The sequence below is a fragment of the Cyprinus carpio genome, chromosome A13, assembly GCF_018340385.1.
Source record: "Cyprinus carpio isolate SPL01 chromosome A13, ASM1834038v1, whole genome shotgun sequence".
NCBI classification, from domain to species: domain Eukaryota; kingdom Metazoa; phylum Chordata; class Actinopteri; order Cypriniformes; family Cyprinidae; genus Cyprinus; species Cyprinus carpio.
Genome location: NC_056584.1, coordinates 29,724,735 through 29,749,975, shown reverse-complemented (window position 1 = coordinate 29,749,975; position 25,241 = coordinate 29,724,735). Strand labels below are relative to the sequence as shown.

General features: G+C 35.5%; 1 pseudogene; it reads left to right on the top strand.

The window, feature by feature from the left end:
• LOC109079018 overlaps positions 1-25,241 on the top strand; it is a 53,146-nt pseudogene that overhangs the window by 8,873 nt on the left and 19,032 nt on the right.

Here is a 25,241-nt window from a genome sequence, read left to right as displayed (position 1 = left end):
ATTAGTAAATATGACTTAAAATATGATGTTCATGTCTAATTTCCGATTAGGAAAATCTTATTTACGATAATTCCGATAGCACGTGAAGGCATTAGTGTGGCTTTAGTGTGCCGCTAGTCCCAGGGGACAAAAACACATTTGGGTTTCCGCTGTAGATCAGAATTTGGATCCAGAATATTGACCCTGTGATTAGATTATATTGATGAGATGCTTGTTAAATTGATCCAATCAGAGGAGCCGCTGAGAGCCGTTCGACTACAGATCATTGTTAACTACCTTAATTTTAAAAGTTTAATTGGTATGGGCTTTAAACAGTTAAAACTGACGCCAATAAGTAGAACAAACTGGCTGAGTTATAATGCCTATATATACACATTTTAATTAGTATTAAACAGACCCTTCAACTTTCTAAATTAGGCAAATGAAAGTTTGAGAAGTGCCCAGACTTCTTACTGAGTAATTAATAGGCATTTCAAATTTGAAGACATTAACATAATATTTTAACATTTGTGGTAGTTGTTTTTTTTTTTAAATTAGGAAACTGGGGATGAATCATTATATGTTATATTAAATATGAGAATGTGCATGACATGACTTGTTAGTGCATTGTCATGAATTAGAGTATGTCCTAAGTCAAAATACCTACAAGCATACTTTTCTGTCCATGTGATATATTTTTTTAATCATTGTGGACGTGGTCTATCACTAGTATTTAGATATTTGTTTAAGCGTCATTGTAGGATACTCATTTGGAATATTCTTTAAATATTTGATCTTGTTTTGGTGACACCTGCAGAAGCCAGGTTAGGATTGTGTCGGCCACCTGTATCTGAAGTAATTACATTTGTCAATACATCTGTCAGTTTCTGTGGTTTAATGAGAGAAAAGAGCTGTTGTGTTTTCTTAGGGTCAGAGGATTTTCTTCGTCTTTCCTCTTTATGTTCCTGAGGGATTGGTGGAACACTTGGTTTGAATTTTTTCGTTAGTCATGGGGGATTTCGAGGGATTAGATCGAGGGATATATATATATATATATATATATATATATATATATATATATATATATTTAATCAATTAAATCTTTTCTCTCAGCATTATCTCTGCCGCATTCAGTTGTTTGCATAGAAAACTGCAGTTGATCAGCAAGAGCAAAGGATTCAGAGAGGATTCATGGAGATGGGAGAGTGGGAGAACAAGGACTATTCTTTTGGGAGTTTTTATTAGAAAGAAAACTTTCTTCCAGGATGAACATGTGAGACTAGATGAAATAAATGATATAGATTGCAAAGGCAGAGAAGTGAAGAGCTTGTGAGATACAGAATGACTTTAATGCTGGAGGAATCCACTATTCAGATCATCCTTTCATCAAAATCGAGGTCTCCATTTCAGAGAAAAATGCCAGTGATGGATGTCGGAGGATCAATAATAGTGATCCGAGTTAAACTGACCAGCATTTCCATTTGAAACACAAAATCACATTAAGTAAGTCCTGTATTTTTATGGGACAAAAGAAGCTTTTGTTGATGAGATACAGCATGGGTGGACAAAGTATTTAAGCTTTCAGTCACACAAGAGGGACAATTCAGCTGAGATAAGTAGTTCGGCCTTATGATAGGAGAGCCTAGATGGGAAATGATGCCATGCTATTATTGTGCCTTGAATGTTATATTAGCCTGTGTTCTGAAGTCGCCATGCTAATTAGCCCCAATCTGAATAAATAAACACACGCTTAATGACTATAGATAATGTCAGCTCTAAGAATCAGAATCAGAATCAGAAAGAGCTTTATTACCAAGTATGCTTGCGCATACAAGGAATTTGTTTTAGTGACATAAGCTTCCAGTACACAGAGACAACAACCACACTCAGAAAAAAAAAAAAAAATTATATATATATATATATATATATATATATATATATATATATATATATATATATATATATATATATAAATAAATATATAAATATATATATTTTGCAAAATAAATCGAAAAATAAATAAATTGTATGACCAATTGTGCTATAGAAGATAATTGAATAGAATAGAGTGAGATGCAGGGATGTATCAGGATGGAGGTGGTAACAAATAAATATAAGGATATTGCACATTTTTTTTTGCATAAGTGGGGAACATTTAACTGTAGCTTTAATTTAAAAAAATTTAAGCTTTAACTTAAAACTTAAAAACTTAAAATTACATTTAACTTAAAATTGCAGCTTGTGTGTCTGATGCATGATTTCATACTACCCAAAAGTCATTTACCAGTAACCATTTGGAGAAAACCCTCCATATGGAAAGTGTTCAGTCATGAAATCAAAACTGGCCTCATGCATGACATGCAAGGGCACATTATCCTTAAGATGAATTTATTTATTTATTTATTTATTATCAAAATGTAATTATTTTAACCTCTGTAATAGTGGTTGACCCATATAGCCAATAGCCAGTGCCGATATGTTGAAATGGCAGATATATGCCAGTATATTTTACATTCTGAAATCTGACTGGATATTCAATAAGAAAAAAATGTAGGGTGGGATTTAGATTTGGAAAAAAAAGTAAATTACATAGCAGAATAGGGCTACAGTAGGAGGTTGAAAGGGCAGGGTAAGTCACTTTATTTTATTCAAAATGTTATACACTGATGAATCAAGTGCAATATGACTAGGGATGTGAAATTTGATTTCATGCTGACTTTAATGATGACAAATGAACAGGAATTGATTGACCACAGGACCCATAGTCCTCTAAGGCAGCGGTTCTTAATTCCAGTCCTTGCGACCCCCTGCTCTGCACATTTGTTATGTCTCTCTTTGTTAACACACCTGATTCAGATAATCAGCTTGTTAGAAGTTGAGCTCTGTGCATGAACTGTGTTCCCTTTGACATGGTCTCTACACAGTGTTCATTGCTCCCTACTCCCTGAGCAGGGGAAATCTGTTGAAGTTTACCTCACTTCGGAAGATTCATTCAAGGATTTGCGCTGCGCAACGTCTTCACACACAGACAAGTGTGACATCATATACCTTGGTAAATAAATACAATTTAAATTCACGTCTCGCACACTTCAATGCACTTTGAATGAATCATATATGTTCGCTTCGAACTGGAATCATGGCGGAATATCCTGTGATGTTCACTTCGCAGGGCACTTACGTTCGAATAGAACAAACGTCTGAAGTGATAAGAGATACATACAAAATGTGCAGAGCAGGGGGGCGCGATGACTCATTTCAAACACCTTCATCACTTAATACTGATGAATCGATTTATTCAGGTTTTTAAAGAAACAAAAAATGAATAGTCACTGATGGGTGACTCTTCTGTTCTCAAAATGTTGTACATTTTCGATCACTTATAACATCAGAACTGTGGTTAACCAGCATGAAAGTTTGGCAGAGAGAGTGTGTGCAGAGATACTACAGATAATCATTATCTGTCACTTTGATGGACTGGGTTGTAAATTTACTGTCATCTTTTGTTTTATCTGTCAATAAATATTGTAGCACTTGGAACTTTTATGTGACATTGATATCAGTAGAACTTCTCTTGCTTTTATAGACTTATCTTGTGCTATGTTGAAGGTTATGGCTACTTTTTATTCTGATCACTCAATATGACAGACAACTGAAGCTGTCTTGCAATTTGGTTCAGTTTAATGAACATTGTCCCATGAATTATTCCACTGGTCTACAGGTGTGCACTTGTTTATCTTCCCTCACGTCTCTGTCTCCAGTTGTCTTGTTTTTCACTTGCTTCTTTTTCTTTCAAACTTTTTTAAAGATTCACTTTTAATCCCTTTTACCAACTTTTAGTGTGGGAATTTATCTAAAAGATGAATCCCCAGTAGAACAGATACCTTATTTTTTGAGTACTCAATAAATAAATAAATAAATATATATATATTTTTTAATAAGTATTTTTTATGTGTACAGTTGGTACATAAGGTAATTTATTCCTGTGATGGCAAAGCTGAATTTTCAGCAGCCATTGTCTTGACAGCAGCTACTGTCACTTTTGATCAATTGAATGCATATAAAAAAACAACAACAATCTTTTCCTATTTTTTTTTCTTCTGATGTAACCAAAGCCATGAGCAGCAGGGAAAAATAATATAAACCAATAATATAATAGCACAGCATACTATCTTTTCTCAGTCCAATTAAATCCCAGTGGATAAAATCAAGTCCCGCCCTGCATTATTTTCTGCTCAGTGTTTTGTTTTACTCAGACGTATAGCATGCAGAGTCCATTTCAGCCTGCAGAGTAAACACAAGACAATCTCTCATCATTTAATATCTGTCTTCAGTGGCCTTATCTGCAGTCCACTCTCTTTATTCCATTTCATGCATTATTTCATACCTGCCTGTTTGATCACTCAGCATCTGTCTCTGAGATATTAATGTTTGTTTAGTAGAGCCCATGTCAAGGAAACCTCTCAGTCTCCCACTCTACCTTTTCTTTTTATCTCTGTGAATCATGGGTAAAATATTATTGGCTGTAGGGCATTAATAGGAGCTGCTCTGAACAATAGTGCTTAATAACCATGAATGAGCAAACAATATGAGCAACTCAGAAGGTTCAGAGACCTGCCTTACACTGCTGGCTCTTAACATGTCAGTCAGTGTGTGTACGTGCATTGTGTGGCATTGCAAGTAATTTTCCATTCTTTGACAGAGAAGCACATTAGTGCATGTTGGGAAATGTAATCAGTTGTTCACAGCAATGTCTTTGACCCTTTGGGTCATAGCTTCCTGTGTCTGTCAGAGGAGGAACTGGAGGTCACGCTACCAGACATTATTACTTCCTCTTGTGGTGGTGGGTTATTTAGCTTTGGGGAAAATATTTGAGGCACTTAAAACGACAACAGCTTTTCAGTGTGATCAAACTCTGAGCTGAACTTCACAACTTTGACCCTGTTCATGCTCACAGTCTTCACTGTATTTGTAATGAATGTACATGCTGTAGATTTATAGGCTTAAATACTTTTATGACTTTATGAATGTCCTGTTTGAGTGTGTCCTGCAGTGGTAATAAGCTGTGTTCATATTTAATTCTTTAATGGCTCACATTATCAGTCTAGTTTTATGTCAGACTTTTATGGCCCGTTGTGGGTCACTTTTTAATCAATTCTTAGCCTGTTTTGAATATTATCTTACACCCTAACATTACCTGAGAAGTTATTTGCATATTCTAACCTCTTATTTTAATATGATCTTAAAGAATTTGGTATAATGATCATATTTCTCTTCTGTATTCTTGCTTACACTAGTACTCATAGTTTGGTGTTGCTAAGATTTTTTTTGTTTTTTCAGTCTCTTATGCTCACCAAGGCTGCATTTATTTGATCAAAACAGAGCAAAAACTGTAATAATATTATTACAATTTAAAATAAGCCAAAAATAGTAGTTTTTGATATATTTTTGATATATTTTTTGATATATAAATCTTATTATTAGCAATGTCCTTGCTGAATGAAAGTATAAATAAAATATAAATAAATCCCAAACATTTGAACGGCATACACTAAAAAATGCTGGGTTAAAAACAACCATTTCTGGGTTATTTCCCCAAGTAAATATTGGACAGAACATATGTTTGGCTTTTATACATGAAACCATTTGCTTGGTTGTTTTTTGACATAGTGCAGGGTCAGTCAACCTGATATTGAAGGTTTTTAATTTTAAATAATAAAAATGCAGTCTAAAATCTCTGTTATATATAAGACAGGATTAGTTCATGTATCCATACATTAGTTCATGTCAATATTTTTATTGTTCATATATCCATACATTAGTTCAGCAGTTCCCAGTCCTGGTCCTGGAGAACCCCCAACACTGCACGCTTTTGGTATCTCTCTTATCTGACACAGACATTTGAGGTCTTGGAGTCTTCACTGATGAGCTGATGAGTTGAATCAGGTGTGTTTAAATAGGGAGACATCTAAAATGTGCAGTGTTGGGAGTTCTCCAGGACCAGGATTGGGAACCACTGCATTAGTTCATATGTCAATATGTTTATTCAATGGCAAGTCAGTCTTTTACAATCGTAAAATGACAGGAGCAGTTAATGGGATTCTGTGGGCAGAAAACTGCTATTAGTAAGCTGTTCCAGTTCATTAAATGACAATTTGTTATATTAATTATTGAAAAGTTACATCAAAATCAGCTTCACCTCATGCCATCTGGTCATTTAAGTTTCACTTTCAACCCGTCAAACGACCACAGCTGCATCGCTAGTGCACTAGATCAATACCACTCCAGTTGTAGTCAGTGAAGCACACGGAAACTTTGTTATATATAACAGCAATGCAGCATTATGTTTCAGCCTTCCTCTTGCATTCATCTGGTAGGAGGTGAAACTTACATGGTGGCACCAGTGTGTCACTTTGACTGAAAAAAAAAAAAAAATTAAGGACAAATTTGTAGGTGGTACTTGTTCTCATTTGATTAATCATTAGAGATGTCATAATGAGGGAATAAAATTAAAAGTGCAGAATGTATAAATGAGTAAAATTTGGCTTTGGTGAGTAAATAAAACAGAATGACTTGCCAGCTGGCTAGTAACTTTTTTAGGAACTGCAACATTACATGCTTTATGCCAAACTGTAAAAATGATAGACAGACTTTTCTCTGATGTAAGTGATGTGCGTTTTTTCAAATCAAAGACATAAAGCGTCTACTCAGGAAAACATCTGTTGTGTCGTTTAGCTCAGAGGAAATGGTGTTATCAGTTCATCTAGAATGCCTAATTTCATTTTCTGAAGAACTCCATGTGGTGACATATATGGAATATTTCTCGCATTAAGCCACTAAAACAGAAATATCGCAGACAGATGGAGACTGGTTCATCCTGAATGTGATGCTGCGAGTCACACAATGAGCTGTGCTGCTTGTCATAAGCATGCAAAGTTAAAACATTGAAATAATTCCATTATCCACAGATGTTAAATACAAATTTTATGGCTTGTAAATTTTCTCAATTCATTCGCCGTTGGCAAGTGTGGCAAAAAGTTAATTTTGGACCATGATAATAATGAATGCAGAGAAAGGTTTGATTAGGTCAAGGCCATATGAAAGTCATAATCCTGTTCTGCCAGAGCTGAATATTAATGATAAATTAAATAGTCCATAATAAGGGAAGGGTCATCAGCTCTCTTTTACTTTTCTCTCATTCTCTTGCATTCTCATATCTCACTATCTCTCATCTCTACAACTTTGATATGCCCTTCACACCTTTTCAATATCTTTCTCTGCACTGCTTTCTCTCATCTCACATGGTCGTTCACCTGTGTCATCACCTGTCTGTGTGATCAGCTGCTTAAAAGTAAGAAAAGCTGCTTGACTTTCTGTTATTCTGCTCACAATGTATCATATCAGGCCATCTACAGTTGACACCTCTGAGAGAGAGAGAGAGACAGGGTGTATTTTAATGTGCAGTTACACTAAAGACGACTTACTGTTCTTTAAGAGAATGCTTGATATGAAACTTAATATGTGTTGTTTAATATGAACTTTAAAATTTGTTCATCTCTAAGGGTGACATTCTAAACTTTTAACTTTTTTATGAATTTATTTATAATATATATATATATATATACACACACACACACATACACACACACACACACACACACATATAATAATTTATTAGTAATTTTGTTCAATATTTTTTTCAAAAACAAAAAAAATTTGTTAATAATATATTATTATTTACATGCATGGGCATTAAGCCTGTTTTAAAATTTTCTGCATTGTGATTTTGCAAATTTTTTTTTTTTAAATAAAGCAAAATTTCCAGTTAAATATTATTACGCTTGTTTTTTTATAGCAAAACACTTTCCTTATATTTTTAAAAATAATAATATTTTTGAGATTAAAATGACGGTGACATATTCTTCCCAGGTGTCTTGAAATTCACCATTATTCAGACTGTTATGGTCTGGTTTTAAATGTGTCTCTATCTCAGTATGTATAAATATTGTTTAGAAGTGTTTACTGTGTTGTTTACAGTTGTGGTGTGTTATTTTCAGAGGGAAGAGTTGAAGTGACTAAAGAAGGACTGAAGCTGTGCACTATGGGACCAGTAAAGGTGTTTGGAGAGCTTGCCATTCTTTATAACTGCACCAGGACGGCCACTGTAAGAAGTGAGTACACGCGCAGCACAGTGATAAATAAAATGATCCTGATTTTGATTCTCAAGCAGGGGACATTTTGGATTTTTTTTTCAACTACATACATAGATTAGCACAGCTTGAGGATTATCATTCTCAGTATGACGGAAGAGAATCGGCTGCTCCATCTGTGATGATAATCTGTGATTTCACTGATAGACAGGAGGCCAGATTGAGAGAGATATAAAGATTGAATTAATATTAGGAGACAACAAATAAGTGGAAAATTGTGCTTGGATATTCTAGGATGTTGTTGGCTTTTTTGTGATTTAAACATCCCCCTAACCCTGGGTATTAAACCTTGACAACTCTTTTCAACAATTTCACATTTTAATTAGGCTTTTACACATTTAGAAAAAGTCCCAAGTTGCCCCCAAAATACAGATCTGATTCTGTAATAGCCATAGTTTATAATCCATAATTAATGTTGACCGTGTAAGCTTTTTCTGCCACCAGATAAAATCATAAAAAGGTAATTGCGACTTTTTATCTCACAATTCTAACTTTTTCCATAGCAATTCTGAGTTTATATCTCACAATAAAGACTGTTTTTTAAACTCAGATGTATAAATGCAGAATTGTGAGACAAATGCAGAATTGTGACATAAACAGAATTGTGAGATATAACCTGCTAGTGAGATATAACTGCAAGATATGTTTATAACTCACAATTCTGAAAAGGAAAGTCTGAATTGTGAGGTATAAACTCACCAATTGCAAGAAAGTAAGTCCGAATTGTGAGATAAATAGTCACAATTGTGAAATGCAAACTTAGGAAAAAAGTCAGAATTGCAAGATATTAACTCAGAATTGCGAGATTTTATTTTGTAATACTGAGAAAGAACGTCAAAAGAAATGTAAACTCAGAATTGTGAGGGGAAAAAACACACTTAACCAGATTTTAACCAGATCACCTCATATGCACAGGCTTGTGTGCTGTATGGTTTCTGAATTATTTGCAAGCTTCTCTCATTTATTATTCCATTCTTTTCTTTGTTTCTTTTTCCTCTGTACCATTGATCTTCTTCATGCATATTCTCTTCTTGCCTCTGCTTGGCTCTTTTTCTCCTTCCTCTTTTCCCCTCCACTCTATCTCTCCTCCTCCGGCTGTGTTAATGGTGTTCCTGCACTCTTCTGCTCTCTGTCTGTCTGGATAGCATCTGGGACAGGAAGTGAGCTGGACTGGGATTAAGGGACATGCATGCGTCTGATCTCTCCATGCACGGCCAAATGCAATACATCTCTAATTTCGCTCAGAATAGAGTCTGGATAATATTCATTACAGTTTTCACTTCAGTTCTATTCATGTAAATGTAAAGGAATTTTCCACATTTTAATCATCTGTTGCATGTTGTTGATTACAATAGACAATTATTCCAATTTGTCCCTCAATTCCTGTAGTGCAGTTTTATGGAGGCCTAGTGGGAAATTGTTTAGCACTGCAGATATGCAATGTGCAATTATGACAGTTTTCTTTTTTCTTTTTTGAAAATATGGTGCATTTTTCACAATCCTTATTTTTGTATATTTTAATTAATGTAATGAACATGTAAGCCTAGTAATTTTCACACAATATGCACAAGCTTACCAGAAAGGGATAAGCCCTTTTTACATGTAGCTGTAGTTGTTTGTGCTAGAGACATGAATGACATCGCAAACTGTGGGGCTCGTTGAATATAACTGCATTTCATTTCTAAGCAATCAAACAATTTTCAAATCTTTTGCGAACTACAAATTTAGTTGTGGCAGACAACGCTTTTCCTCAGAAAAACTTTTTGTATTGCCATCCAAGTGTTTGCATAGCTGCATGTGTGGTTATTCATGTCTTTCTCCCTGTCTCTTTCTTTCAAACACACACCTTTTGTTGTAGTTGGATTCTAGTGGTGTCTGCATTTAAATAAGTCTTCTGGAGAAGCTGTGGCTTAGAGTATTAGAATGCACAGGGGAAACAGCACAGATATGTCAGCGCTTGAAGTGGTTTTGACCTGCTCTGATCTTACCCACCCTACAGCTGCCCTGTCCTTTCACAGCTATAAACAACAGAGCAGAGCAACAGAGAACAGATCCACTACTTTACAGGACAGGGCTAGATGAAGGCTCTTTATCACAATACTCTAATGTAAATATTGAACCCAAGTGGATGCTCAACAGATATTATGAGAGAAACACTGACATACCCTAACAAGCACATTATAAGCCTGTGGGAAGTCCAAGAACATTATTAAAGCAAACACATCCATGTTCGTGGCGTAAAAGAATGAGATCAAAACACAGATGTTCAGTATCTTTACTGTAACTAAGTAAGTTGTTGATTAAAGCCAGTACAAAATTATCATTAAATGCTGTTCTTCAAATTAATCACAATAAATCACATATCTGTATTTGCTGAGTAAGCCTTCAAATTATAACATGTTTAGATGAAAAAGGAAACTGATCAGCTGTATCAGTTCAGTATATAAGTGACAGGTAAGACTTTTGCATTGTTATAGAATATTTCCATTTCAGATGCCATTCTTTTTAACTTTCTGTTCATCCTGAAGAAAAAGATCGCCTTTTATTTTTCTAAAATATTTTCATAGTTTTTCACAAAAATATTAATGAGCCAGCAGCCCTAGTGCCATTTCAATTCACCATCTAATGCATACTGCACACACTAATGGCACAGACTGACTAAAATCACAAGTTGTAATCTGACTGGCTGGCTTCTTGCAGTTTAGTGGAATCAGGATTTATAAGGTTGCTACACAAGCTCTTCTAAAGAATAAATAATTAGTGGATTTGCAAACATTTGCAATATCCATGAGTTTTGTTTGAGACACACAGCAAGTAAAAAAGTATAAATGCTTTTTTTTCCCCCTGCATTTTTCCAACTGTTCAACATAATGTAAATATGGATTAGAAGGTTGCTTCCTGTCTAAAATCGGCATTTTGCATAATGTCATAGAAACAAAATTATTTTTTCCCATTATATCTTGGGTCATCACACTTATTTCATTACAACCAAATTCTGCCTGACTGGCAATTACGTTTTACAAATTTCCTTTTCTATTAGTTTTGCACTAAATTTGGGTTAGATCGTCATGAGACCATGTGGGTATAGCACCACTATCTGGTCAAATTGATTTTAATATTTACCTTGTATGAACCTGTTTATTTATGTTTTTGTTATTTCTTCATACAATGTTTTTGGAATTAAAAATGGACTCAAATCATTTATGCAAACGCCTGGATCCTTTGGATATTTGGTGTTCAACAGTTTTGGAAGAAAAAAACATAAAAGATTTTGCTGTTAAAGACACAAAATAGAAAAGTAGAAGTCAAATTTGGAAATTGCTCATATTGGCATGAAATTCTGTATGTGTAATTGCCACAATTTCCTGAAAGTAGGTACGTTTTGCTTGCAAATAACTTTTGGTCATGAAGTTCTAAAAAGTTTTAAATAATGATGAGTGCACTCATAGCTTTTGAACTTCAGTACTTTTCATACATTTGCCACCGGTGGTGTTGAACAAATCTACTGAAACATATCTGCATAGTCTTACATTGCCATTGTTGACTGGTTCATTTCTGCTTGCAGCTATATTGGATCCTTTTTGTTTTTCGAATAGGCCACAAAATAACAAAACAGCCTTTAGTGTGTGTTCACCTGCCATCTGCCACGTCTTTCTAAAAAAGAGACAGTCAAGGCTATTTTTTGGAATCTTTTTCAAATTCCTGTGTTTGTCGACCTCCTTTCATTTCCAGACTCTGACTGCATATTTTTGCTTTTCTTCTTACTGTTGAATTGAATATGAATTGTCCTTGAGAAAATGTTGTAAAATTTGAAGTGATGGCACAATTTCTTTGGAGAAAGAGCAGAAATGGAAATCTCTGCTCTGTTTATTGGATACTACTGTTTATGCTAGTTGCAGTGCATCCATGTTTTGAGACTACCTTGCAGTCGTAATAGTTCACTCTCCCTGAGGTTTCTGCTGAGCAGAAATGGAAATCTCTGCTCTGTCTTTAAGAAGACATGCTGCTAAAAGCATGAAACCTGTGTGGCTCCATCATGCAGTCCTGAATGAACAAAGGTCTATTCTGGACCATAAGACATAGTGTTCTGGAAATGTCTTTTTATTCTTCTTCATTATCTAAAATTAATTAATCTCACAAACTCTATTAAAGTATGAAAAAGTGGGAGTGAAGAGAGGCAATTAACACCATGAAGTTAACAGTATCAAAGTTTCTCAGAATCTATCATTTAACGTAAAACTTTAACTCTCTTTAACTTCTACGTTGCAAATGCAGGTATCTTCTTCAAGAAGTGCTGTCTGATTGTTCTTGTTTTCTCTTTAAATGAAAAAGACTGTGTGGGGGACAGTGTTTGTCACCTTTAGAAATCTGCCTGTGTCATGAGAGTGAATCTGGTTTTATGGGGGAGATGAATCTGTCAGTATAGGGTTGGAAGAGAACGGGTCATGTCAGGGCAAGTTTGGTAGTGATACGTTTCCTCTCCCACATGAATAATATTAACTTGTGCTATCAGAAAGCATGCTGGGACATGTGTTGCCTCTGACCACACAGCTTCTATCCTTTATGTTAATTGAGAACATAATTTTTGCCAGAGATGGGATGCATCTCTGGGTGTTGATGGCCTGCAAGGAAACATACATATGGTTGGGTGATATATCTAAAAAAAATAATATCATATATTTACATATGTATTGGAGATTCTTTAGATTAACAGTTATTCATTCTCAACTAAGAAACAGATAATATATTATATTATTTCTAAACAATAATTCCTCAAGCGTGTGACGGAAATGTTACACCCCTTAAAGTTATTTTATTATTTTATTTGTAAGAACACCAGCGAGACAAGACAAAAACCTCAATAAACCCATTACAAATGAGCCATTTGTTGCAATCCAGTGGGGACATATTATAAATGACTTATACTGTGTTTTTTACGCGTTGTGTGTTGCATCGCGCCACGTAAACATAACACCATGTCTGCATTTGTGATCGGAGAAACGACAAACAACAAGCGGTTCTCAATTCCAGTCCTCGCGCCCCCCAGCTCTGCATATTTTGCATTTCTCTCTTAACACACCTGATTCAGATAATCAGCTCGTTAGAATTGTGCTCCGTGCATGAACTGTGTTTTTTTTTTTTTTATTAAAACACCTGATTCAGATAATCAGCTCGTTAGAAGTGTGCTCCGTGCATGAACTGTGGCATAAATAATCAGCTCGTTAGAAGTGTGCTCCGTGCATGAACTGTGAGCTTTAAATTATACAGTCTAATTCAAATCCAACATTGCACATGCTGTGTGTGTGTGTGTGTGTGTGTGTGTGTGTGTGTGTGTGTGTGTGTGTTTATTAATACATACAACTAACAGTGGTTACAACTAATGGCTCTGAAACACAGTGAAGAATATGGAAATGTTATTAAATGTGATTTATTCAATTTCTGTACCTGAACATCTACAAACATAAAATCCTAAAGCATTATTCATTTGTGTCTTTTTTTCTATATATTCAGTGGTGTAATTGCTTGTAATTTGTTCCTTTGTTCTTATTTTCTGACTGGTAGACTTGTCTTTAATAATGATTTGAACTTTATATTTGTCAGGCTAGTAGTTTTTGCTGTTGTATCGAAATTGAAATCCAGAATTGTAAAATTTCATTGGTATCCATAATACTGGGCTCATAAGCTTATTTATTAGAATACAAGATAAAATAGATCAAAAACATTGATAAGGCAACCATTTTACTTTTTGTGGCAGGACCAGTGAAAATGTTGGCAAGGCAAGTAATAATTCGAACCACTGGCCCAATCAGGCCAGTAGAACAAATCCTTAGCGTTGAACCCATTTGATCTGGTTTGAATGAGGGATTTAGATTCAGGTAAATATGGAGTAAATTTGAAATGCAGCAAAGTAATGTTTGTCTTCATGAACATATGTTGGCAGTTGTGTAGGTGGATGCTGTTAAGTTGTTGTGTGTATCTGATGAATTCTGATCTGCCACGGGGCTGAATGTCATTACAGATCCAAACAGGAGCTGATTTTACTCTCTCTCTCTTTAATACACAGCAGAGAGTGGGTGTTTTAAACAGTAAAGTCACCGCCTGCATAACGGCTGTTTTTCACTACATAATAAATCTGCCAGGACTGTCTGTCTCTCCATTGTGTGCCTTATACTGCTCTTTTTGTTATTTGCTCTTATTCTCTTTCTCTCCCTCCAGGCAGAAAAAAACTACAGGTGTCAGATGAAAGTCTAAAGTATTTAGCTTAGACCCGATGAAGTCAGTCAGACTCAGGCACAAATCTGAATTCAGTCTTGAATTCAACCTGTTTGTGATAGATGTATTGGAGAGAATTACTGTATGTTTATCCATTGTTCAGTTATCAGTCTGATGAACCTGGATCAACATCAGTCTAGCACATCTGTAAATTTTGTAGACATATCTGTAATTAAGAAAAATCAATCAAAACATGCTAGACTATAAATGGAAAGCAAAATGAGATGTATGAGTTATTGGCCCCTGATTGGCCCAAAATGAAAATTCTGTCTTTAATTACTCACCCTCAGGTCATTCCAAACCCTGTAAGAACTCCGTTCATCTTTGGAACACAAATTAAGATATTTTTGATGCATTCTGAGAAATTTTTGACCCTCCCATAGGCAGCAAGGTTACTACCACGATCAAGGTCCAGAAACGTAGCAAGAACATCGTTAAAATAGTCCATTATGACATCAGTAGTTCAACTGTAATTTTACGAAACTACGAGAATACTTTTTGTTCGCAAAGAATACAAAAATAATAACTGTTCAGCAGTTCTTTTCCTCCCTATCCAGTCTGCTGTGGCAATGTCTAAAAACCTGCAGGAACACACAACAATCCTTTTGGCTCTGTTGGGCAGCTATCTCTTTTTTTCACTTTTCAGAACAATATGGTTTTCCTTGGGCAGTTAACTACGAAAACATTCAGTAAAACTATTGATCCTGTTGAGATTTGAAAATATATGACTGAGAGCGTCTTATATCAATAAAAGATAAACAGAGCTGTCAAAAAAGTGTTGTTAGTGATGTGTAATGAATGACCTGAGCTTACTTTTGTCACAGCTGCTGGGGCATTTTGTCGAGAAGAAAGTCTATGACTTTGTCACTACAGACACTTCCTAGATCATTGATACTTCATGTTGATGAAGCACCAACAGTGAAAAACACAAAAGTATGCACACCTTAGTTTCTAAATATACCTGAATTGTATTCTTAGCACAAACATGCTTGCTGTTATTTTTGTCAAGCACTGCTGATATCAGACATGCTCAATAAACTAAAGCTGTATGCATGGGCAAATCTTTTCAACTGGATGGTTATTTGTGTTTACAAAAACAAATGTGATGGGGTCACATGCATTTCTGATTACCTTCGAATGTTGTTTATGTGATTCAACACGTCCATCACAAATGTATTTGAAATATTTCCTTGAAATAGTTCTCTACAAAAATGAAAATGTAAATTTGCTGAAAATGAACTCACTGTCAGGCCCATCCAAGATGTAGAGTTTGTTGTTCTTCTCCTTGGAACAGATTTGGAGAAATGTAATATTATATCATTTGCTCACCAATGGATCCTCTGCAGTCAATGGGTGCCATCAGAATGAGAGTCCAAATGGCTGATAAAAACAGAAAAATAGTCCACAAGTAATCCACACGCGACTCAATTAATCTTTCATCAATTGAAGTCTTGTAAAGTAGGAAAAGCTGCCTGTTTATAAGAAACAAATCTATTAAGACACTTTTTTTGGCTGAAATACCAGTCCCAGTAATCCAAAATTACATTTAGTTTTCTTCAGTGAAAAAAGGTCCATGCCCCTTTCTCTCACACTCAAAATCCCCCAACATAGTTTGTTAAGATTTTTGGACTGTTGTTTTGCTTGTAAACTGTGGGTTGATCTGTGCATATTTTGCTCCTGATTCTGACGAGATGACTTTTTCACATTATAGATAGAGGACTACATGGACTATTTCTTGAAGGCACTAAGGCACCATTTAAATTCATGCATTTACATTAATTTACATTAATTTACCGTTATATAGCTTTCCCTGGGAACTGAACTCATAACCTTGGCATTGCTAGAGCCATGCACTTTTGTTTGAGCTACGGAAATGCATGCATTTAATTTACAGAACCAAAGTAACATCAGAAACTTTTAAATACACAAAGCAAGAGGAAATAGTTTAATGTCCTCAAAACCAGATGTTATTAATTTACTTTCATGACATTGTTTCCAGTCATTATGTTTTTTTAACCAATAGAGTACACAACGCCCAGACTGTGGTATCTGATATTGTGATCAACCCATGCTGGCAAACATTGTCAATTGTACATACTATAGTTTAGAAGACATCACTGTTTAGGACCTTGTATGGATGGATGTACACGATGTATTCTAGCAAGTTCTTCAGAAATCTCCTCCACTTCTTCTTCATCAACGGTGGGGGTCTGTACAAGGCTGTCACAAAGACAGGTGTGTGAGTGGACCCTGTATGAGGCCGGTTCAGATATTAGTTTTATTTTATTGTTATTTATTTATTTATTTATTCTTTATTTTTTGGTCTTGTGGACTAAAGTAAACATCTTTTATGTACAATATCTTACTCAGGACGTACATAAATACAAAATAAACATTCATTATTGTATCGACCATCTCACAGTCGAGAGTTTATTTTAAATTATGTTCACACTTTTCTCAGATTTCAGCAAGGGGTTTCCCAAAATTGTGTGTGTGGTGTGTGTGTGTGTGTGTGTTTGTGTATGTATGTATGGAATATCTGTTGTATGTAAGATATGTGTGTGTGTGTATGCATGCATTCGTGTGTGTTATGAATTTTAAGTGGAACCCCCCCCCAAAAAAATCATTCTAATGTCTATCCTTGTACATGTTTGTTATTTACAAAGCCTTTACAATATTAAAAGTTTAAGAAAGTTATTAGGTTATTATTAGGCTTACGCTGTAGGTGACATAGAAGAATAAAGGATAGGCCCCATTAAGAACCATTGCAATTGTTCAACCAAAAACATTATTTCACACTTTGACCAAAACATGATGGCGTATACATTTATTGATCTAGCTCATATTGATGGCAATTTTTTCTGATGTGTGTTTCAGCTTCTCCCAGTTGCTGATGGGACAGTTATGTGGCCATGGCACAGAAACAGTGGCTTCCCATACCATCATTATTGAGGACGGGACTTCATCAAACCATGCAGAAAATATGGAGTTATGGAAAGGTGAGGCAAACTGTCTTGTATGGGAGTGCATCTCTTACTTATAATCATCCGTGATCAGCTGCTGACGTTTCACTGACATGTTAATTTGCATAATGGCAACTTTGCCAAAGAGGAGAGCATGGGGTATATTTTTTTTTACACAATAAAAAGACAGAATTGCTGCATTGTTGGGCTACTGGGAGCCGAACCTGATGACGGGAAGAAGTCTTCCTTCAATGGCAAAGACTTTAAAGGCAACATAGGATTTCTTGGAGGCAGAAATACCATTATGAGTTTCCTTCGCGGCATTGGGGGGTGGGGCCGCACATATCGTGACATTCAATTGGCTCTCACGCGAAACTCTCTATAGTGAACCCGATCTCCTTTCCTCGCCCGGTCCTTGTTCATGGATCTCTCCACTCTTGTGTCACCTCTTCTCGCTCTCTCGCTAGTCTCTGCAGTTTTATGTAACATTAAACACGAGAAGAATGAATAGTATGTGAGTGGTTTTTTTAATAATGAAGAGCGTTCATCTCAGATGCATTCTCATAATTGTGGTTTCATCTAATGATTAATGATATTACCCCCATCCCTGACTGCTATATTTATTAGCTGAATAATTAGACCTAATTGTTGTCATAATTATGGCTTTGAAACTACAGCCGTTAACAAACAAAAGCGGAGTGCAAGCGAATGCATTAGACAAGACGCTGGGAGTTGAACTTTGTGCATTTTTTACTGATCTGGTTTATAGACCAATATGAAATGTAGGTTTTCATAGTTAGTTTTCTGAGCTTACTCCAGAATCTGAGAGAATTTATTATTAACAATGTGTGTTTTGTGATCCCATGATATCTGTCTGCTGATATAGGGCACTATTTATCTGTTTAGTTCTCTGAATGGAAAATAAAATAATACATAATAAATAAAAACATTGGCTGTGTAATAATATAGAATAGCGGTATATTTATATATAACAGTTTTCTAATATTTTTCTTTGGACTTGATCTTCTTTGGTGAAAAATCTAAATCATAGTGAATCGTATTTTTTTTTACTGAAAATTTGTTCTTTGGTACCAAGCTTACACATAATGATGATGCTTTTGCCCCAGCAAAGTGCTGTGTTATTATTCCATTTTTGAACTAGCGGATTCAAACCCCTTAACATTTAAAATGTAACTTGATTGGCAACACATCTAATATGACTGAAAGAGCAAATTTTTGGGTTATCTAATAATATATTTTAAAAAATACAAATTGTGTGATTTTATTACTGGATTAATACTATCCGAATCTATTCATATTACAGAACATACATATATAAAGTAAAAAGTATATGTAAAATTTGAATATCTGATGGTACGACTTCCAAGGCTTCTTTACAGTTGTTAAATACTGGTCCCAATAGTGGTCCCCCACTGTCTACGATGTGGGTATTATCAGGCAGGGTAATTTTTAATCTCTCGGTTGGGAAAAGATGCTTCTACAGTGTTTAAAACTGCTTTAAAGAAGTTTTCTATTTCCAGCCTAGCCTCTGTTGTTTTTCTTCCAACAAAACGACCTAAATGAGTAAGTAAAACATAAAATCACCTGTCGTGGCTCTAGATCCATTTTTTCAGACCAAAGATTAGCCTCTGAATTTTGGTGGAGAATACTGCATTGTTACTGGTATTTCCCAGTGAGACACCTTTTAGTTTTTTCCTTTCCTTGCTTGCTCAAGAACAGTTCTTACACTGAACTGTAATAGGAGAACTTTTACTGGCACAACTTCTGGTTGAAGGTGTTTTGATATGATGTGAAATATTTATGGCAAGGGAGTAGTTATTGATGTATGGATCATTGACACGTGACAGTGAGTGATGCTCATTCTCGATTTGACAGCCCCTAAGTTTAGGTTCACATTCTTTGTAGCTAAATGTGTTGGTTGGGAAAGAGCCGTTCTTGCATATGTGATAACGCAACAGCCAAGAGTCGGCCAGAATCTCATCAGGGTCAATCTAAGGTTTTCCCTGCGTTACCCAGGGGGTTCCCGAACCAGAAACCTACAGTAGCGTTACATTCAGCCTCAGTCCTGCCATTTTTTCATCCTAAACATGATTTAAATATTAGATTTAGATAAATTACAGCTTTTATTACGATACTGTAGATATGAATGCCTTCCTGGCTTTGTGGCAATTATCTCAAGCGGATACATATTAGCCAATGCAAACCTTTTTCCTCCCAACCTTTTCCTCCATGCAAACCGGTTTACTCCATTACACACACTTACCAGATATGTTTTGAAATGTTTGTATTATGGTGATTGACGATATTATTGTGTTTCCGTGGCAGAGAGCCCTCACTCTGAGTTTATGCAATGTGTGATGTGACCAGCTGTTTCAACCAATGGTCAGACTAAAACATTCACCAATGTACAGTGAGGAATAAGTATGAATTACCTGAAGTTGGGAAATGCAATTAATAGTGTTGAACAGTTTCTGGAGGATATAATGCCAATTCGTAGTTTATTAAGGATGAAACACTAAGATTTACATAACATTAAAAACACCCAAAAAATTGTGGTCAAAAAAGTTTGTGTCTCGGATGGACAGTGTCCTGACATTCCGAGGTCTTCCAGAGGAAATACTGAGACAAGCTGGATGATGTCATATGAGGGAGGTTTATGGAACTCTTCCTGAATCCTTAGGCCAAAACAAAACTGTAATTAAAATTCTAAAGCAATTACATCTCGGTGCACTGATCGCTTCCACATTCAAACCTTTACAACACCACTAGCTGTGGTTTAATTTGCCTGTATTTTATTTAGATAACCTCAATGTAAAAACTAAAAATTATATATATATTGTGGCGCAGGTGAGGAACTACACGACAACCGATAGACAGAGAAAATCCCTGAAGGGGTGGATTTATTGAAAACGTTGTGCTCCAACTCCCTCGCTCTCTGTGCCTTGAGTGGTGGATCCCGTGCTGTGCTCTCCTGGTTGGGGCTGACGGTCACACGCGCTGCTCTCTCTACAACAGAGGTGGAAAGAGTTAGTTTCTGCGTCGGAGACATTGCCACCATACTGCGTGCCTTCCACCTTAAGTAGACGGCCGTTACCGAGCTGCAGGTGCGCCGTCTCAGCCCTTGACGAGCTAGTGCCGGTTGATTCCCACTGTGTTGCCAGGGCGACGCTGACGAGCGCTCAGGGACACACGTCAACAATATATATAGATATAGATATAGTATATATATAATATATATTTTAAAGATTGAAACTTAGATTGACTTTGATTTACAAACCTTTTCGTTTCATTCTTCGAAATGAACAAAATGTGAGCATCGGCTATATTTGAAGTATGCTCTTTTGGGGACACCTTCAGTTAGCAACTTTTTAGCAAGATAGTTTGTTTATTGTTAGAAAAGTCAACTGTCTCAACAAGTATAGTTCTTCGCAAGTTGCCGTTGTACGAAGTCATAATTTCCTATAGGAATTTACGTTCTATACAAAATGTTCCCTCTTAGGATGAAACAACAGACAGTGAAAAGTTACTGCGTCATTGGTAAAACAATCTACTATAATATAATGAAATATTTTATTGTTTGCTTGCCAGTTGTAACTTCCCAGATCTTATTTACATCCTGGGTTTATCCTTACATTACAAAGTGCACCCACTATTATGCCATTTTTAAGGTTCCTAATATTGTATAGGTTTACATGCATGCAAGTTAAAAAACGTCACTTTCATTTTTTTTCAAAAATGCATTTAATATTAACTTTTTCAGTTCGCAACAATTCTCCATTTTTTTTTTTGTTGTAGTTGAACGACCCATGTTTACTACCACCCGACACAGGCAGTTCTATCGACGAACACCCTTCACACTTCCCCCCGTGACGGCTCTAACCCTCTGATCTTATTGGGCTCAACGAGTTGACACGTCCCAAAGTTGGATATTGGTTATTTTTTGACACCGCCCCCCCCCCCCCCCCCCTCCCATGTGTTGGAATCGATACGTGATCCTAGTTACCCATAGTTCCGTATTTTGATAGACAATATAAACATCTATTATTTATCATACATACAGGTTTGTGATTCAGTAGAGCCAGCTGGTTCAAATAAACAGGATACTGAGCCATCTTTCAAGAACAAGCGTTTTGTGAATCCAGTGTTGAACTCCCTGAGATTGGAGAAGCAGTCATCAGTAAAATGACGGGAACACATTGGAGAAGCAGTCATCAGTAAAATGACGGGGTACAGTGGGGAAAAAAAATAATTTTATCTTCTGATTCTGTTGCAGTGTCATCTTTCAAATGTGACAATAAAATGAATTTACTTTCACAGCATAGGACACAGTGTCTTCTTGACCTAATCTTTATTTAGTTGTGCACTTTCGGCTTTACAACTTTGCAGATTGTTTACATTCACATACAGCTATATTACACACTGCATGAAAGGCAATATTCAAAATGGGAGTCATAAGGGCACTGTTAATGAAATGGCGCTTTTTTTATATTTTAATTTTAATTTTTCATGGTTAGTGACGTTTTAATATTTATATTTTGTTTTATTTCAGCTTTATTTCAATTTGCCCCTACTAAAACATATTTTAATAGTTTTGGTTATAGGTGGCTTTCACACTGGGCTTGTTTTGCGGTGTTTCGAACCCTTGCTCCCGGCACCCCCTGCAGGTAGTCTTAGGTTTGGTACCCCGGTACGCACACCGCGTTCACATGACAGCTTTCACACTAGCCAAATGTACCGAACTCTCTGATTGTCAATCGAACCCACCATTGGTTGAGCAAGAAAGTTCAGGAAGATGTTTTACAAAAAGTACCAGAGTTAGTCTTTGCACACAACACAGGAACAAAGTATTTTAACACTTTAAAGAATACACAAGTGAAGAAAATGTAAATGCATTTATGCTGAAATAATGTTGATTTATTCACTTTTAAGCCAGGAAAAGTGAATAAATCAGCAAGATTCCATCAAGGATTGGTTTCTCAGCAAGAAAGACTCACAGCTCAAGTTTTATAAAAGCTCCTCATTCATGCCCATCAATAATTTAGAGGAGCATTTTTAGACTTTCTTGTCTTGAATGCATGTGGTTCAGTAAGTTGTAGTGGAATGAATCAGAGTTGTTTATACTCTCTCTCTGTATAAGATGGAGAATAACCGGTTCTCAGTCAAACATATAAGGTCCACTTTGCACCAAAGCATCAAAAGAAAAAAATCAATGATTTTATCCAAGACATAGCATGGAGAAGATGAGCTGCAGACATTGGTGAATAGCTTAGTCATCAGTCAGTCTCTCCATTCACAGACATAAAGGTCCACAGCACATCTCTCACCTCATTAGAATATGACATTTATCACTGGGGGGAGTGAGTGATGGAGGCTCACAGCTCCCTGTGTTTAGGGGTGAAAGGTTGTTGTTTTCCATTTTTTGTGGATTTGTTAATAATCTTGCAGTGGCTGTGGTCCGCCTTTGTAATAAAACATGATTCACAGCCTCATAACAATAACACAGAAATTGGTTTGGCTCTTATTATTAATTACATTTATGTTTAATATGTCTAATATAGACACCATCAGATTTGTACTGTTTAAACAGCAACCATGAAACATCAACCGCAAAGTGGATTGAGTGGATACAGCTCAGTTTCTGACATACATGTACATATTATAATGTTAGTCTCTGTTACATTATGTCTACTATAATATAATGACATATATTCAGTGTTTATGTTGATTTTTTTTTATGTTGATTAAAATTTTTTCATTTGTATTTATTTTTTGTTTTTTAGTATTTTTATTTAAAGGGGTCATATGATGCTTTTTTAAAGATCATTATTTTGTGTATTTGGTGTAACAGAATATGTTGTCAGGCTTTAATGTTTATTTTTCAAATACTGTACATTATTGTAGGTCCTCTATGCCCCGCCTCTCTCAAACGCTTCGTTTTCTACAAAGTCCCTTCTTCTGACAAGTGCAGTCTGCTCTGATTGGCCAACTGACCCAGTGCATTGTGATTAGTCGAACACCACAAGCACTCGTCGGAAATGTAATGCCCCTTCATGCACCAAGAGCTTGTAACACTCCAAAGAGAATGGAAAAAAATAAATCACATCATATGACCTCTTTAATCTTAATTAATTTATATTTCCATTAGTTTTAGTCATTTTACTACTTAAAATTAAACTTGTTTCAGTTATTTACCAAAGCAAGATTTCTAATTTTGAACTTTTAAATTATCATCTTATTTTATTATTTTTTTTTATTTCAAAATATTTTTAATAGCTTTTATTCAACAATGACAACACTGTTGCTTGCTAATATATAGATATATATATATATATATATATATATATATATATATATATATATATATATATATATATTATTTCTGTCAAAACACAGCTACTTTTAAAAGCGCTTCAATGGCTAAAGATGTTTTTTGGCAATGTGAAAGCTGTATTTACGGCATCTACCAGCAGGGGTTAGCTGGTTCATGCTAACCAGGCAAACCTCAACCCATTGGTTCAGATGTGAACTTTCATTTATAACGTTCACTAACAAAATAATAATAGAATAGGCAGATGTGAGGATGTAAGGTCAAATAATGAGAGTATTTAATGGCACTGTGAGCTCTGTGTCATTAAAATGACTCACCTATCAATCCTCATCTCTCAGTGAATATTCAAATTCAGGTCAAACTCTTATTCCACTCCTTTTTTTTGGTGATTTGATTAAATGTTATGAATTTCCAGAGAGTAGAGGGAGTCTCTTCAGCTAATAATTTACCTTAAATGAGACTGAAATTTGCTGAAGCTTTTTGAACTTAAATGTTAATTTTGCATATCTAATTTTGCTGGAGGTTCTGGGGAATGAAAGTCTGGACACATGGCTGGAATCTGTCCTTCCATCATCATCGTGTGGTCACTTAGATTTGATGCTACTCCTCCATTAATTGCTCATATACCGTGTAGCTGCCTGAATTTAGGGTCCAGATATATCTGAATCTTTTTCCATTACTGAATATTCACACTGACTTGAGTGCTTTCCATTAGGGGGTATTCACTTATATCAAACAGTCTAGCTACAACAGCACTTAAAAGCAGTTTTTACAATTAAGCTACACTTAAAATGTATGCACGTCAAACCAAGTTGCATTTATTTAAAATAAAGACAGCACAAACACGTTTGCACACATAAGCTAAAAAAAAAAAAAAAAAAACTGTTAAATGATTCTGCTTGTTCTGAAAAACACATCTACAAATTACATCATATATATTAATCAGTATATAGGTTTTTTGTTATGTAACATTTACTTGATTTTATTGAACATTAATCGATTTTATTTAATTAAAAATCTACATACTATGAATGTTTATCATGAACAAATAAGCCTATCCTAAGGACAATTAAGAGTGTTTAGCATTGTGAAATCTGTCACTGTGAAATCTGTCACAAATAATAAAAAGAATTTAACAAAAATGTACTTAAATTTTTGATAATTTATAAATTTATGATCATTCTCTGGATAATAAATCAAAGTGACTGCAGGTGTGTATGTGGGTGTTTTGTTGGAGGTCAGATTCTAGGTGATGTTAGAACAGAGTTTGCTTGTGTCAGAGTCTTTGTGGGCTTCAGTTTCCTATCTGCTGGTCGTATCTGATTTCAGACTGATGTGTCTGGAGGTCAAGGTCTTAGATAGCACACTGAGGGTCAGAGATGTTGTGCTGCCTCTTTTCTGCTTAGAAATCTGCTGGATCTTGTGTCTGCACATCCTCTATTCATACCCTCTTTGTAGAAAGTGCCACCT